An 18841-nucleotide genomic window follows, 5' to 3' on the forward strand; every position below is an offset into this window, starting at 1 on the left:
TATATTATACAGCTGGCCTTACCACTTACCGTATGATAGTGGTCAATGTGCATGCTCCAAATAAAACCAATTCGACATATTTGGGTCAGCTTGGTGGATTCTATGAGAGCTGCTCAGACAAGGAACTCGTTATTCTGGTCGGTGATTTTAATAGTCATCTTGCCTACAATGACTCCACTGAACGAGAGAGAAGCTGTCTTGGGAGAATTACATGTCACGAAAAGAGCAATCAATCTGGAGTACAATTACGTTATTTTTTGGTACGGCACAATATGGTAGTTCGATCCATGCGGTCCGACAAGTCACTGTTATGGACATGGACTAACGGTGTAACACGTTCCCATCTAGATCATATAATAATTCCTTTTGTATCCAAGCATTACATTCGCGACATTAAAGCAAAGAAACCCGTAGGTGTCAAAACTGACCATAAGATGATAACCTGGTCTATCATGCTAAGCCGAAAAATAGGTGCTAAATCAAACCCTAGATGCAATCAACAATTAAAGCGATTTCGACAACCTCACTTCCTTCCGTTGGATGAGCCTTCAATCCTGCAACACTCTGATGCTCAAAGAGTGTACCACGAAGAGCTCCAGAAGTCACAGTCCGATAAACACTTGTCGGTAAGTAATGCATGGGATGGTCTTGTCCAGAAGCCGAGGAAGGCTGCAAAACAGGCCATTCAAATTAAAGGGCGCCTACCACCTGGTCGGGACTGCCGGAAACTGGTGGCACTGATATGCAAATATAGGTTCTGGATGTCGTGAAAACCTTCGGTTAAAATATCCACTAAACTATCTGACGTTACCTCTCGCTTGAAACTTAAACTACAGCATTATGACGAGAAAAAATGCGAAGAATTCTTTAAAAACCTTCACAGGTATCCTTACGGAGCCCGTATCAACCGTACTCATAAGTACCTCAAAAAACACCGCAAACGAAAGAGTATAGTGCGCTTCTCAACAATCCCGATTACCAGCTGGAATGCAGTACGTGAAGATCATGCTGTCGGATTGCCCGAGCAGATTCCTGAAACTGACGGTCGCTCATTACTAGCGAGCCCTACGCTTGGAGATATACGTCGACACTTGAGTATGATGACAAATGGGAAGGCTAGTGGCCAAGATCGCATACCCACAGAGTACCTGAAGTATGCAAATTCCGCTATTTTGCTAGAGTTGAAGGATTTGTTAGAAGCTGTGTGGACCGAAAATAATCTTCCGAATTCTTGGAAGAATAATCTCATTAAAGGGTGATACGGTCAAAATTTGGTCAATATCAACTTGACGTATTTCTTTCAATTTTGCATTTAAAAAACCTGAACACCCCTCATTTTGAAGGGGTGTGTGTGTAGAATGTTGCTACTATTTTGATTTTGGAATTCACTCTTCAGTTGTCAAAATGCCGTCCAAGCAAGAAGAGCAGCGTATCAAAATTTTGCTCGCGCATCGCTAAAATCCGAGCTACTCGCACGCAAAGTTGGCAAAATCGCTAAAAGTTGCCAAATCAACCGTTACAAATGTAATTAAAGTGTTTGGGGAACGTTTGTCGACAGCCAGGAAGTCTGGATCGGGGGGAAATCGAAAACCGGAAGCCGCTGAGACGACAAAGAGAGTTGCCGGTAGTTTCAAGCGAAACCCTAACCTCTCTCTCCGAGATGCCGCAAATAAGCTGGGTGTATCGTCTACAACCATGCATCGAGCTGAAAAACGAGCCGGACTATCGACTTACAAGAAGGTAGTGACTCCAAATCGCGATGATAAACAAAATACGACGGCCAAAGCGCGATCCCGGAGGCTGTACACGACGATGCTGACGAAGTTTGACTGCGTGGTAATGGACGACGAAACCTACGTCAAAACCGACTACAAGCAGCTTCCGGGACAGGAGTTTTATACGGAAAAAGGAAGGGGAAAGGTAGCAGATGTTTTCAAGCACATGAAACTGTCAAAGTTCGCAAAGAAATATCTGGTTTGGCAAGCCATCTGTACCTGTGGCTTGAAAAGCAGCATTTTCATAGCTTCCGGGACTGTCAACCAAGAAATTTACGTGAAAGAGTGTTTGAATAAACGTCTGCTGCCTTTCCTGAAGAAACACGGTTGTTCCATACTGTTTTGGCCGGATTTGGCATCTTGCCATTACGGTAAAAAGGCCATGGAGTGGTACGCCGCCAACAACGTGCAGGTGGTTCCCAAGGACAAGAACCCTCCCAACACGCCAGAGCTCCACCCAATTGAGAAATACTGGGCTATTGTCAAGCGGAACCTAAAGAAGACCAAAAAAACTGCTAAGGGCGAGCAGCAGTTCAAGGCAAACTGGCTTTCTGCGGCGAAGAAGGTGGACAAGGTGGCTGTACAAAATCTGATGGCAGGGGTCAAGCGTAAGGCCCGGCAATTCGGATTTGGAAAAGCGGAAGCCTAACTGAATATTTTTCCTGAATTTTATACTAATTGAACTTGAAAAAGAAATTTAATTTGATTTTTTAAATAAACGATTTCACCGATTTACACGCGTTTTCCCTTGACCAAATTTTGACCGTATCACCCTTTATTCCGATACGTGTGGTCGTCTCTGAATTTGCATTTACTTCAAAAAAAATTAGGAACACTTTGAAGTACCACTAACCGTGAGGAAATATCGGGAGCTCTCCGTAGAAGAATTATGAATATTAGGAAAACTTCGAAAGCTTAAGGAAAGCTCCATGAATTTTAGGGAAGTCAAGAGAACTCTAATTTATTGAGAAGCTACTTAGGACCTAATGCAAAGTTCAGCTTGATTTAATGTGTCGCATGAGGGTCTTGGTTCAAGAAGGATCTGACCACTTCTTAGGGGGTACCCAGAACATGTCCGGATGCGGCCATAAGTTTTCTGACCTTGCATGATTATTTGGTTCACGTCTTAAAGTTTCTGGTTAATTCAAAATTACAAAAAAATACATCTGAAAACATGTTGAAAAAAAAACGCGTTTTAGAATAGGGGCAAGACATCGTTAACTCCACAGTTCTTTTAAATTTAGACAGCGGGGGCTTAGGGTCTACTGGTCCTTTTGAACGTTCACTTCGAGGCAGCTCCTCAAAGAAGCACTCTTCCTCATTCTACTTGAACAGCAAGTATTTTGCCTATATTCTCAATGAAAGTCCAGGAAAATAATACAATCGAAGACATCAAATCAAGAAGACTGGCAACTCTGCCAGAATCGAAGCGACAGATGCAGTAGCGCTGCACTCGAGTGAAGGTGGAAGTACTGAATAGAAAAATGAGCAAATACACAAACCTTTCTTCTGAGTTTGTAATCTTTGCTATCAATTTTTTTCGAAGCATTTACCTTTGCGCGGCAGATGACGTGGTTGCGTCGGTCTCGTAGCGGTCGTATGAGAAAATGGAAGAGCTGCCAGTCTTCTTGATATGTTGTCTTCGGCAAAATGTCCACTGGTCCAGAATGGGAATTAGGTTGTTCAGTTTCGAAAAACATACCGGTTCGAATACATCATCTGAAAGAGCTTCGTTTTCTGAGTACAACAATATTTTTATCGATTCCAGCTTGATTTGTAAATCAATGTTTTATGTTTTTTTTAATTTTTGAAAATAAGTCTATTAGTTTAGAACTCGCACCCATACAAAATCCCTCAGATCCACAGTGGGCCGAAATCAAAAAAGTTGGACATGGCCATTTGCGACGAAACTATTGAGTGTATCATTTTGGTTTCGTATACAATCTTTCTTCATTTTTTGAGTACTTTATTCAAGTTATGAACATTTTTGATTAAGGGGGATATACACTAAGGTAAAAAAGTAACTTTTTTATGCCTTGATAAAATTGATGAACATGTATTGAAACATTGTAGATGAAGCCGGAAATTTTCTATCCCTCAAGTGGACGAAGCAATAGGGTTAAAATTGAGTACAAACGGTAGTACCCCCTTAAACACCGTTATTACCATAACTTTTTGGTTTGAATTTTCCAATTTTTTCAATGTTCTACAAAGCTATAAGTGCTTTAAAAATGCTCATTTTGGGTAAAGGAATCAAATCGTTATCTCTTCGTTCAAAATAGTAACATCCGCATTTATACTTTTTTAACATTATCTTTAAGGGGGTGTATCTTGCAGGTAAGCAAATGTTAGCAGCTAATCTCAAAGCTATTTTGTTCAGCAACTTATACCCTACTGTTACATTATTCAATTCATAGGGGATGTATTTACCTCAATACCCCTGCACAACCAAATTTCACATGAAATTCAAGAACCTCCCGAAAATGCAGAGATTTTCCGAGAACTTCCCAGTTATTCTGAGAACTTAGCAAAATAAATTAAAACTTTCAAAAGTTTTCAGAATTTTCCTAACTTGGGATAAAGTCCTGTATATTTGTGAATATCTATCTATATAGGAGAAATGGCTCTAATGTTGGCCTATGGATCTAAGATTGGGCCCATCGCTAAAAATCTGCTATTTATCAATTATATCTAGATGAACGCATCATTGGGTCGTTATTAATGGATATTTTTGTTTGCTATTAAAAATTTAGTCGATTGCTGAATTTAGGTATGGGCCCAAATTAGGGACACTTAGGCCGACATTACATACATTTCCCCTATATATAAATTAATTTCTGTCGGTCTGCCTGTCTGTCAGACCCTTATAGACTCGGAAACTACTGAACCAATCGGCGTGAAAATTTGTGTGCAGCGGTTTTTGGGGCAGGGAAAGGTGGGGCTCCCATACAAATGAAACATAAATTTCTGCATAACTCAAAAACTAATCAAGCAAATGAAACCAAACTTGGCATGTGGAGGTCATAGGGGGTTGCTCTTTAGATAAGAGGGGGGGGGGCGACGTCCAATATAGCATGCTTTTTTAAATTGGCGAATAAACTCAAACTAATATTGAATCCCGAGCAAGGCCGGGCACACTCAGCTAGTATTTTATAAAAAAAGTAGTGTACGTCAGTTGATGAAATAAATAAATATAAATCCAAAACAAAATCTATATCTATTTCTGGAAAGTTCTAGGATCTTCCAGAAGGTTTTCAGGATTTTCAGATATGTCATGAAAATTCTGTAAAAACCTTCAAACTTCTGAGAAGTTCTCGCAATTTTTGAGAAGTACTCGGATTTTTTGGGAAGTTCTCGGATTTTTTGGGAAGTTCTCGAAAACTTTTGCAAACTCTGCGAAGATCTTGGAAAATGTAGATGGTTCTCGGAATATTCGGGACGTTCGCGGAATTTCCATGTATCAGTAGTAGTTTCTGAAACTTCTGGAAAGTTCTCGCATCTTCTGGGAAGATTTCAAAAATTTTGCGATGTTCTGTGAGTTATTGTAAAGTTTTTTGAACTTCTGAGAAATACTTGGGACTTCTAGAAAATTTTCAAATTTTCTTCAATGCTTTCAGAATTTCTGAAAAGTTCTTGGAATTTCTGTGTAATTCACCGATTTTCTGGGAAGATCTCGAAACTTTTAGAATGTTCTCAATTTTCGACTTAGGGCACGTCTGTGATTTCTATATGGGGGTACACTTTGTGAAAACGGAAAATGGAACATGTAACAAAATTATGAAAGATTTTGAACGTTAATAACTCAGCTGTCCCTGGACCAATTTCAATTATTTCACCACCAATCGATCTGCAATATTTGTACGCATCTGTTTAATTTAAGATTTCATACATTTTCAAAATGTCACTTTTGAAAATTGCATTTAAATTAAATAGTTAAATTATTCCCTGCGAAAAGCAATTTCCCTAACACAGATTTCAAAGTTCAATTCCATCCGGTCTTACCAAAAGGTATATTATTCCTGCAAGCAGCGAGCTGCAGCCCACATGAGTATCCATAGAAGGAGGAAAAAGCCGCACCGCTATTGATCGGAATCAGTAGCTCTTCGTTAGTCGCTGTGGGCCATCTATGTTAAACGCGTCATACTTAAGAGTAGAAACAGAGAGAACCCCGCTCAAGTTCCTATTCCTACAAAAAACACAAGCGCCTGCTGCAGTTAACAAATAAGATTTATTATATAAGACCACGTGGTCCTACGTTGCCATTGCGTACAACCCCATAGGGCTGTCCCTTGAAGTTTTTAAGAAATTCAAGGATCTTCTGAACAGTTCTGGGAAGGAACTTCTTGAAAGCTCACAGAAATTGTGAGTAGTTCTCGAATGTTCTTCGAAGTGCACGCATCTTGTTATAATCTGTTGGAAGTTCTGGGTAGTTCTCGGAACTTTTGGGAAGTCCTTAGAATTTTCTGGGTTCGCGTCTGGCAACCTTTCGGAAACACTGGAAGCTCTCGAAACTGATGGAAAGTTTTCGATATGTTTGAGAAAGTCTCGCATTTTCTGGGGTCAGGCGTCACTTTGCTGCAAAAACGAGATTTCAAATCGACATTTTGCAACAAAGCAATTTTCCTAGAATAAACTTCCCTATGATGAATAATGGTCCAAATTTAAGTTTTTTGGCGTCAATAGGTGCTGTTCGATACACTAAATATGAAAATGCAAAAAGTGAAAATCAATAACATCAAACTAATCCTTCTCCCATCTATCGAAACCTTCGAAACGAATTCATTTTCGTCAGAGTGGAGAGTACACTTCTGAAGTAAAACGGCACCGATTCTCATTTAACACAAAATTCCCCCATTCGCTTTTGTATTCCAATCACGTAACATTCAATTGACTTGGACCAGGTGGAAAACTGGTTTACATTAGGAAAACTATATGAAGGACAATCAAAGCCCGCTGCATGTTGCAAAGTCATCGAAGACATCGTGAAACTATTACCAAGCTTTTCAACTGGCAGAGCAGTAATCTGAACAAAGAACATCACCAAACCATCTTCGTTTTAACTCGTAAAAATCCACTCCCAAGGCTCCTCTACACTTTCCTCGGCTTTACCTTCCCTCGTCTGCGACGGCAGGCATCATTTCGAAATTGGTCCATTAATATTCATGAGAGCCAAACACTTTGAGCGTGGATAGCGCCATTTTCTCTGCCCTCTCGCTTCAGTCCTCGACTATTTACCTCGTATGCTTCTTTCTTCAAATGTGAGTTTGTTTATTGTTTATCCACGATGTTTTCCTTTCTTGAACAAACTACTTGTATACCCATAAGCATCTATCTGGAAAGGTTTCTTTGGAAACACAAAAAAAACCTTAAGCCACAATCGACCGACCGGTGTGTGATTGTACATATCGTATCGTATCGGATAACGTTGATCAAGCTCAATTTGCTCGACCCCCCCGAGGCTGTTTGTTGTTCCAGCAAAAAACAAAATTTGAACATTTTCAAACGAAAACATGATGTGTTCTGGGAAATTTCCGAAGGTAAACAAAATCAAGATGGCTTCTGGTGGTGCTTCGCGCGCGCGGCCTACTAATTTTAAGTTGTAATCCCGCGCGAAGTAAACAAAATGCTGATGGTCTTAATCCTCTTTCTTGGGTATTTATGGTGGAAAATTATATCGTGCGTTGAATTCTGGAGGATGAAGGATCATGTAGCACTGCTTTTGATGATGGTTGTCACGTTGAAGCAATAAGGTTGTTCGTGTTTTTCGCGAACCGACTTGAAAATTTATTCTCTGTTTCGTTATGTGAAGAATGTTTCGGTGGTCGTAAAAATGCTACAGATTACGTGACCATAGCGAAGTTGCTGCAATGCTTTATTTTGAATTTCTTGGAAAAACAAATATAGGAGAGTGAGAGCTCGTTGAAAATGGTGGACATTTTCCGAAAATGCAAATCGTTATAGCATTTGTTTACAGGAGCTGATTAGAATGGAAGACACAAAACATCCGCTAGACCAGCATAAAACAAATGTCTATGAAACGAGAGTGAAGCCCTCACTCGATGACACATCCCTTTACAACCAGTACCTAAACGACTTTTGCCTAGCTACAAAGCGCCAAGACATCCAAATTTGGAGATGCATGTTCCCAAAACTACAATGACGATGAACCTAGCCAGGGCTCCATTCGTCCAACCAGACCTCACCCCAAACATAAACGTGAATCCAAGGATGACGTGAGAAAATTTGCTACAGCTAAGCAATAATGAGAAGCAACCCCATTAAGTTGCTGCTTGAAACAATTTATTGGTATTAGAAGTAGCGAACCCCCTCCCTCCAATTTTGCTTCTGCCAGCAACCGTTTTCATGACCTATCTACTGCAAGCACGGAAAGTGCTGCTTCCCTTGTGAGATTGCATTCCGCCCACTTTTCACACACACAAACTCATTAATACACATACACACATACGTCCGTGGCAACGAAATTCGGTTTCCACTTCATGGCTTGCTTCGAGCGTTCTGTGAGCGACCAGAAAGCGCTTTTGGTAAGGTAGCGAAAGGTGCCGCCGAAACTTACTTTCGTTCCTTTCGTGCAAGGAAAGGAGCTTTGCATTGATGAGCTCTGGGAGTTGCGAGTTTGTTCTCCGCGATTGTTCCACAGCCAGTGCCATAAATTCTACACGTGCACACACACACATACACACATAAACACAGGCGACCTGCACTTGGCGAAGGTCTAGTTTTTCGAAACGAGCTGTTTTTTTTTTTTTTTTTTTAGTAAACTTGGAGAGATAATTAATGGTTGCCGCTGGGAAAGGAGGTTTGCCCGAGATGAATATTCTCTTTTTTTTGCGATGAGGGATAAATTTTGTTTTGTTTCGCTTTTATTCTTGGAAAAGCCACATTTTCGGGGGGTGTTAGACTTGGGTTAGAGAGTTGTGGGTTGTTTTCAACACTACGGTTTTATAACTCCTAGATTGGGGCAGTCTTGATGGGGTAGCAAAAATCAAATCGCAATCAACAGTTTTGGAAGATTCTAGAGTTCTTGGGAAAAAAACTCAGAGAGTGAGTCACTTTTACTCATTCATATGGAGAAATTTCTGAAAGCCAAGATCTTAGTTGATATAAATGGATTTTCAATATGATTTCAATAAAGTTCACTGTATATTTTACAAAGTTTTGAAAAATTGAAAGGTTTATTCAGTATTATTCCAAAGATCAGAAACACTTGTATCAGTGCTTTCAAAATTAAGCCATATCTTCAAAACCAAAGAAGAGATTGAAACGTTTGCGTGTAGCAAAAAAGTAGAAGGGTCTGTGCCTAGGGGCACGAACGGAAGCTTGACGTAGAACCACTAGTGGACGGAACAAATGTTGTAATCATCAATTATCTTAACTCTTTCCGTTTTTTATTTGTAGGCGTATCAAATTTGTAGTATTTATTTCAAAGAGAAAGTTGATGAAGAGAATTCAAGGGACTGTCAACTTGAGTATTTTCGATTCATCTACCCGACTTTCTTGAATTTTTTTTTATATTTATGAATTTTTAAGTTTTGTGCATTTTGGTATTAAAGAGTATTCAATTAACCCCTCAAATGATTTCCTTCCGAATTACATAAATGGGGCGGGGCGGAAAGTATCGTTTGTGCAGAATATGTAAAAAAGGAGGGACTTCGAGAGATTGAACTCGTGAGAGCTAATTTTCTCCCAAATTTGATTTTATTGGCTTTCTGGGGACTGAATATACACCCAAAGTGAATTATTCCCACTTCTCTCAAATTCTATATGGATTTTTAACACTTCCGACCAGCTGTTCAGAAAATGGTCGGAGAAAATGGATGGATTACCCCGAATTCCACACTTGAATCACGCGGCTTCCACTGCCCAAACCTCCGACAGGTTATGGGCCCAGTTTTTTTCGTGCGGTAAATCGGGAAGTTCCGAGTTTTACGCGTTTTAAGTTTTTCGGTCAGTCGCGCGCACGAGGATTTTTTTTTTCTCGAGGTGGAGGAAGATGGCGGACGCTGCGAAGTTTTCGTTCCCGAGACTTTCCAACACGAATTGGAACGTTTGGAAGTTCCGGATGGAGATGCTGCTTACTCGTGAGGAGTTGTGGCATGTCATTGACGAGGCCAAGCCCGAGCCCGTCACTGCGCAGTGGACGAAGGAGGATAAAAGGGCCAAAGCTACCATCGGTCTCACCATCGAAGACAATCAGCTAGGGTTGCTCAAAAATGCAACGAGTGCGCGTGCGATGTGGAATGCGTTGAAAACGCACCACGAAAAGGCTACTGTGACGTCACGGATTTCGTTGCTCAAAAAGTTATGCAACAAGAATTTGCACGAAGGAGGCGATATGGAATCGCACCTGCTGGACGTCGAGGAGCTTTTTGATCGGTTGCAGGCGGCTGGTTTGGAGCTCGAGCAGGAGATGAAAGTGGCCATGGTTTTGAGAAGCCTTCCGGAAACGTACAATGGCCTGGTGACTGCGCTCGAGAGTCGCCCCAACGAGGATATTACGATGGAGCTGGTGAAGTCAAAACTTCGAGACGAATACCAGAAGTGGATGGATCGTGGTCGTAGCTCCGATGACAGCAAGGCACTGAAGACGATGGTGAAATCGAAGTCTGCGGAAAAGGTTTGCTTCCATTGTAATAAGCCCGGCCATTATCGCAAGAACTGCCGGAAGTATCTGGCTACACTGAAACGCGAGCCGGATAACCAGAAGCAGCAAGCATCAGGAAGCAGCAGGAGTTCCAATGGACCAAAGGCGAAGCAAGCACAGGATTCCGGTGCACCCCTACTATTCTGGGCGAGTGCAGGTCGAACCACCGATGCCGAGGAGGTGAAGTGCTGTTTTGCAAACGGTTTGAAGAGCTACTGGTTCGTCGATAGCGGCGCGTCGCAGCATATGACAGGCGACAGGAGATTTTTCTCGGAGCTGGTGGAAGACGTGCATGTCGATGTTACTCTTGCGAACGGGAAGAAGACAGTTGCTGCAGGCGTCGGCAACGGGATGCTGCTGTGCGTGAACGGCAACGGAAAGGATCAAGAGGTGAAGGTACAAGATGTCCTGTTCGTTCCAGAGCTGGAAGGTAGCTTGTTGTCAGTAAGTAAACTAGTAGCTAAGAATATTTCTGTTGTGTTCGATTCACATGGATGTCGAATCCGAAATACCAAGGGCCATACGGTGGCCGACCTGTGCGACGGGATGTATTTGTTGAGATGTTCTGCGAGGTCTATGGTTGCTGCTACTGCTCGGCATACCGATTTCTGCCACCATACGTGGCATCGTCGTTTTGGCCACAGGGACTACGACGTGGTGGACCTGATCAACAAAAAGGAGCTCGGCACCCAGATGAAGGTGGTTGATTGCGGGATAAAGCTGGTGTGCGAGTGTTGCCTTGAAGGCAAGCTGCACCAGCAGTCGTTCCCGAAGGTAGCGCAGAGGCGTGCAACGGAAATACTCGAGCTAGTGCATTCGGACGTGTGCGGTCCGTTCAAGCACGTCACCCCAGGAGGAAACAAATACTTCCTCACATTAATCGACGACCATAGTCGATATGATACGGTCTATCTTCTGGCAAATAAGTCTGATGTGCCTGGGAAGATCAAGGAATTCGTGAATATGATTAAGAACCAATTCGACCGGAAACCGAAGGTGATAAGGTCAGATAACGGTGGCGAGTTCGTAAACAACGAGCTCCGAAGTTTTTTCGCTGAGGAAGGCATTAAAGCTGAGTACACTACCCCATACTCCCCTCAGCAGAATGGGGTAGCCGAACGAAGAAATCGTTACCTCCAAGAAATGGCATTGTGTATGCTTATCGATGCCAACCTTCTGAAGGAATTCTGGGGTGAGGCAGTGTCGACAGCGGCGTTTCTCCAGAATCAGCTGCCATCCCGTTCCGTCGACCGGACGCCGTTCGAACGCTGGTTCGGACGTAAGCCAGTGATGCGGGATCTGAAAGTTTTCGGATGCGAGGCCTATGTCCACATCCCAAGCGAGAAGAGGGGAAAGCTGGAGAGCAAGGCCAAGAAGATGATTTTCATTGGCTACTGTAGCCAAGCCAAGGCGTATCGGTTCCTCGATTTGGAGACTCGACGGGTGACTATAAGCAGAGACGCTCACTTTCTGGAACTGGGAGCGGAGATCCGTTCAGAAGGAGATTGCGGCTCAAAGGATGTTGAAGTAGTGATCGGCCGAACCGAAGAAGATTTGATTCCGGAAGTGGTCCCGGATGAGGATGAAGAAGATAACGAAGACGGCGATTAATCTTTCTATTCCGGATCAGATGAGCAAAGCGATTCAGCGGGAGATACGGACGGTGAAGCCACAGGAGGAGAAGCTAGTGGCCTGCGCCGATCGCAACGAAGCAGCGGCTGAACGACTATGCAGTAGGTGAGGTTAGCCTAGCTACCTACTGCTGTGAAGAACCGACGACGTACGAGCAAGCGATGGCTTCCGTTGACAAGAAGAAATGGCTGACAGCGATGAAGGAGGAGATGCGTTCCCTGGAAGAAAATGATACCTGGGCGTTGGTGAAGCTTCCTGCGGGGTGCGAACCCGTTGGTAGTCGATGGGTGTTTGAGAAGAAGGAGGATTCGGATGGTTAAGTTGTGCGTTTCAAGGCCAGGGTTGTAGCGCAAGGCTATTCTCAGCGATTCAGGCGTGACTTCGAGGAAGTGTTCGCGCCGGTTGCGATGCAACAAACATTCCGGGTACTACTGGCTATGGCGAGCAGCAAGAAGATGGAGGTGAGGCATATTGACGTTAAGTGTGCTTACCTCTACGGCCAGTTGAAGGAGGAGATTTTCATGGCTCAGCCACCCGGTTTCGAAGTTCCCGGAAAGAAGAACTGGGTCTGCAAGCTAAACCGGAGCATCTATGGCCTGAAGCAGGCCGCTCGGGTTTCCTCATTAGCATTGGGTTCCAACAGTCTGCCTCGGATGCCTGCTTGTTCATCAAGGATCTGAGGAACGGAGAGCGAATGTACCTGCTCTTATATGTGGACGACATGATCGTCGTTTGTCGTCTGCAGGAGGAGATCCGCAAGGTTGAGGAGCAGTTACGGAAGAAGTTCAACATCACTTCCTTGGGAGTAATCCGTCATTTTCTTGGGATCAGTGTGAAACGAGGAGCGGATGGAGTTTACTCAATCAACCAAGCATCTTTCATCCGGAAGATTGCCAAGGTCTACGGTTTGGAGGAGGCGAAACGGTCGACTATTCCGATGGATACTGGCTACTACAAGAGCAGATTGGAGTCGAAGAGCTTGGCGAACAACGTCGAGTATCATCGTTTGATCGGATCGCTGCTGTATATTGCCACCAATACCAGGCCTGATATAGCAGCATCAGTGTCAATATTGAGCCGGAAGATCAACAACCCCTTGCAAGCGGATTGGAATGAACTCAAGCGGATTGTAAGGTACTTGTGCGAAACGGTGGACTACAGATTGTACTTCGATGCTGGCAACCTGCAGCTGGAGGGTTTCTGCGACGCCGATTGGGTAAGTGACACTGCTGACCGGAAGTCGAACAGCGGATTCGTTTTTCTTCTTGGCGGTGCAGCTGTGAGCTGGGGAAGTCGCAAGCAATCATGCGTGTCTACTTCAACGATGGAAGCCGAATATGTGGCGTTGGCAGAGGCTGGACAAGAAGCTGTGTAGCTACGTAGGCTGTTGAAGGAGCTCAACGAGGAACAACATAGTCCAACCATCGTTTGGGAAGACAACAAAAGCTGTTTGGATTTCGCTACTCTGGAGAAGCAGAACCGTCATTCCAAGCACATAGATACTAAGTATCACTTCACCAGAGAGCTTTCATCATGAGGGGAGATTATCCTGAAGTATCGCGAAACGGACAACATGGTCGCGGACATAATGACAAAACCGTTGGGAGCTGTCAAGGTTCGGAAGTTTTCCGAAATGCTGGGCCTGCGGAGTGAAGCAGCCGGCCAACCCTGAACATCGAGGAGGAGTGTTGAACCGCCTTGTTCCCACAGGGCATATAGTGCCATGTCACAGAGTTGGTAACCCTATTCTATCTCTTTGTTTTTGCTATCGATCAGTTACAAATAAAACGCAATTCAGTTAAATACAATATAATCGCGAGTCATTTTTTATTAACCCGAATTCCACACTTGAATCACGCGGATTCCACTGCCCAAACCTCCGACAGAAAGCACTCCTTCTACTACTGCTGATGCTGAACTGGACACCACCACTTACGGTGATTGAATGAGCATCGTTGAGTGGGACCGCATCGAATTCGATTTTAAAGTCTGTGTTAGGGAATGCGCTGTTTTCAGACATTCGGTGATAATTTTGATCATCATTGCAACAGTTGGACATTTGGTATTTTTCAATAGTGACCTATTGAAAATTAACTAAGTGTTCATTTTAGCAGATTGGTATATAAATTTCCAATCGTTTGGCTTGTTTAAAATTAAAATCTATCTGCTATTGGTCGAAACCTGACCTCTTTTCGTAATGCTGTGCATTTTGTTTTTTTGAAATTGCATGGATTCTATAGATCCTGTGGAGATCTATCTAGCCCTGATGTATGTGTTGGTAGAGGGAAAATGTAAACTTTGCGGGAGACGATGTCTTAACACTCGAAAGCAATTTTGTGAAATCTGAAGTAAAACAAATCCTAGCTGGTTCTGCATGATGATTTTGTTTGATTTTATTTATTTGTAAAGTCGCCGGGAAATACCCGCTGGCAGTTTGATTTTTATGATAAATTCTTACTTGAAAACAGGCAAAAACTCACACACAGGCTGCTTTTTCATGGTATATAGTGTAATAATTCAATAATCAATAAAATATCTCGACATTTAGTGGCAAACCATTTATACATTTTGGTGACATACAAAAAATTCTATAATCCAAATTAAATTTTATATGTAAGCACCGATTGAAACAATCTTTTCGACGTCACTACAAGGGTGATTGATTAAACGAAAAAAAAAAAACGAATCGTGCGGAATGAAAGCCGAGGAAAAACTAATTGCACCAATATATTCAGGCCTACAATTCCACACCTTCTATAGACAAGAGTTGAGCCTTGATAGCTAGCTGCTTGCGGGAACTTATGACCTTGACCAATGTCCAAATAATAATCTTTAAAAAAAATTTGGTGGCCCTGAAAAGGACCGTTTTGCAGTGATGGTTAGTCATTCTGAGCTGAGTCTTCAACACGGATGAGGTTGTCGAGCTGTATGTCGTTTGGAGCGAGGGTGACACGCTTGGCATAGATGATAGACACGCAGCGACTCACGAAGAGCTACTGATTCCGATCCATAGCATAGCGGTGCAGCTTCTTCCTCCTTTGATGGTTGCTAATGTGGGCTCTGCAGCTTGCTGCTTGCAGGCAGCCTTTCGTTGTATCTGGAGAACAATTTTCAACGCCACACGCCGAAAGCACTGCTACTGATTTCAACGATCGAACACCACCACACAGTGGTGCGGTCGTTGGGAGCGTGTGGTTCTGAGTAAGGCGATGAGTGTGCAAAATATTACGCAATTCCATCCTCCCTATTCGCACGCGCCCGAGGATAGGAAGCAAATGCCACTTCGACTTGTTTCGTCTACTTACTACTCTCTGGCGACTGTGCTGGGGAAGCATCATATGCATGTTGGTAATTGGTGGATTTGTTAGTTAATTCAACGCTTTGGGCAATGCTGGACATTCACCAGTTTTTCAATAGTTTCTTGTTGAAAATAAACATTCGGAAGCATTGTTATCGATGCGTAGCCATATTTCTGATCGAGTGGTGATACAATTATTGAAATTGGATCAGGGGCAGCTGAATTATTAACGTTCAAAATCTTTCTTAATTTGTTACATGACTCAGATTGCCGGAATGGACTTGAACCACGAACGTTGCGATTATCAACCTGTGCTTTCTCCACTGCTCTCTCCATGCTCCTGAATATGGATAGCCTAAAAGCAAACATGAAGCACTCATTTTCTCGCATACTTGACTTCGTATGCTTTTTCTGCTGGAGAGATTCGAGGCAAGTGTGTGCGTCGTTCTACAATGTTCTACAATGTGCGTCGTTCTACAAGCTTACTGGTATAGTCGAAAGCGTAGATGGAACACGAAATAAAAAAGACAAAAACCATTACATCGCCTGCCTGTTCAATTTCTAACATTCGTTGCGATGTTCATGAACAGAGGATGATAGGAAACGGAACTAACATTCATTGTTATAGATTTTTGGTTTGGGTGTACACAATTCGGGAATTGCCATTTTTCTTCGAATCCCTGGGAAATTTTAAGCCACTCCTCCTCCGTTGAAGGCAACTGAAATACGTACAGTCAAGATTCCTATAGTACGGATTCGTTCTTGCCGAATTACTATAATACGGCTGATCCGGCATTAACGAATACACGTACCATATGGGATTTGAGCTAATTGTACGGCACTGATTGTACGGCAATTTGTCGAGATAACTTCCTGATGTCTTTGATGAAGTTGTTAAGCAGATAGTTGGGCACCTTTTGGGAAGAGTCAGTTTCCGGTAAGTCACAAGACTGGTCCTGTGGAAGATCCGGATCCGTAAAAGTGGTCAATTCATGAAACTGATCCTGGTAGGCCTATTCTGCGCGGCGTGTGAGGTGGGGAAACACGCTGTCATCACCACGATTTTGTTCAGATTGTATTCGCCTCTTCAAGATGAGGTACGCTACAACTGCAGCAGTTTTTTTTCTTTTCTTTTTTTGTCTAAAGCTATTGAAAGTACCGATTTTTGCTTTCCTGCAATTATTTTTTTTTTATGCGCACCGCTTCATTAAGCGAACAGAAATACACAAAAAAAATGTGTACGCTCGAAAATTCTATTTTACAGCACTACGTCATAATTTTCTACTACATAGCTACTATTACGTTATAGCTCATATTTTTTGAAAATGGTTTCCCAAATCTCAAAGAACTATGATATAGAAATCTAAATCGGCTATGTCAAAGAGAACTATAACATAAATATCATGCGCCGTGTTGTTAGATTAATCATTCTCTGCTTGATCGTCAAGCAGTATAGTTCGGTCTTTGCTCGCTCTGTCGAGTTGTTCGATTAACCTATAGTTTGTTACAAACGTTTGCAGATATACTGCACGTCGCGTCGTCAGTAGTGTCGGTCGCATCGCGTGATGGGAAGACAGCGCTCTCGGAGCCGACTTCGTGAACAAGCGGAGAAGAAGAACAGTGGTGAGGGTAGCTCGGTACCTACCTCAAATAGGTACGCTACTCTGCCCACCGATGTTGGAAATACCAACCCAGTCCCTGTGAAGCGGACGAAAAAGAGGAAGAAGAACCAAGGTCAGTCCGATGGTACGAGCGGACGCGACGATGTTACCGCGACGAACGCCAGCGACATCGGTGATTTCGGCGACGCCGTCGAAACCGAGAATTCTGCCGGCCCGAGTGCGGCGAAAATCAAGCTTCCTCCACTGGTGGTGAAGGTAGTGCCACTCAAGACGCTCATTGGCGATTTCGCATCGCTGGGCATCGCAGCTGAGTACAAGATCAGCAGGATCGGCACTAAGGTGATGCTCCGGACGAAAGCGGAATACGAAATCGCAGTCAAATTCCTGAAGGATTCCAATGCGGAATACTTCACGCACGACATCCCCGGTGAAAAGCCCTTCAAGGTAGTCATCAGGGGTCTACCGGATGTTGATCCCAAGGCGATCGAAGAAGAACTCAAGGACCGGTACAAGCTGGCCCCAATCGCTGTCTTTCGGATGACGAGGCGAGACGAAAACGTGAAGACGTACCCGGATTGTCTCTTCCTGGTGCACTTCCAGAAGGGAACGGTGACGCTGAATGCGCTGCAGGCTATCCGCTCAATCTACTCCATAATCGTACGATGGGAGCCATACCGTGGAGGCCATCGCGATGTGACCCAGTGCCAACGATGTCTAAACTTTGGACACGGCACTCGCAACTGCAACATCAAGCCACGCTGTAGCAACTGCGCTCAAGAACACGCCACCTCCAACTGCCCTGCGGATGGAGCCGTGGCGTTAAAATGCGCCAACTGTGGTGGTGCTCATCAAGGTTCCGACAGACAGTGCTCCAAACGCGAGGACTTCAAACGCATCCGAAAACAGGCGGCAACTAACAACCAACCAGGACGCAAGAAGGACAAAGTCCCGGCATTTCGGACGGAGGATTTCCCGCCCCTTCGTGCTCCTCAGCAAAGGCAAGTGAATTCACGGGTGCATTCCGCTCAAGCAACTTCCGGTGATTCTGCTGGCCAAAGCTCTCCATCCCCCCCTGGACAGCGCAAAACAACAACCCCGATCTGTTCTCAGCGGATGAACTGATGGAAATCTTCGTCAACATGTCCGGTGCTCTTCGTAAGTGCCGCAATAAGCCCGAACAGATCCAAGTGCTCGGTAAGTTCATCATCCAGTATGGCGTCTAAACCGCTAAGTATCGTCACCTGGAATGCTTGCTCTGTAAGAGCAAAAGAGATTGAGCTTGCCGACTTCCTCCGCAAGCACAGCATCGACGTGGGCCTTCTAACCGAGACCCATCTAAAGTCCGGCGACAGCTTCTGGTTGCCTGACCACAACATTATCCGGCTTGATCGCACCAGCTCCAGGGGGGGTGGTGTTGCGGTCGTCGTCAAGAAAGGAATAAAATACCACACTCTGTCCCATATCCGCACCACTATCATCGAGGCCCTTGGTGTGGAGGTGGAGTCGTCGACTGGATACGTCCAGTTCATCGCCGTCTACTGCCCTCGACAGTGTGCCGCCAGCAGTGGACTAGCGGCTAAATTCAAGAAGGACCTGTCCACCATCACCCGTACCGGTTCCCGCTTCGTAGTTGGAGGAGATCTGAATGCTCGCCATGAGGCCTGGCGGAACTACCAGCAGAACCAGAACGGTCGTCTCCTGTTCGACCACTCACAGCATGGGCTGTACTCCGTTTGGTTTTCGGATGAGCCAACATTTATCTCACCGGCGGGCAACCCATCGACACTAGACCTGTTCCTGACAAATATCGGCTTGTCCAAGCCGGTAGCCTTGAACGAACTCAGTTCCGACC

Source organism: Ochlerotatus camptorhynchus, unplaced genomic scaffold (assembly GCF_037179485.1).
Source record: "Ochlerotatus camptorhynchus isolate MF236.1 unplaced genomic scaffold, CSIRO-AGI_Acam_v1.1 ptg000102l, whole genome shotgun sequence".
Classification (NCBI taxonomy): Eukaryota; Metazoa; Arthropoda; class Insecta; order Diptera; family Culicidae; genus Ochlerotatus; species Ochlerotatus camptorhynchus.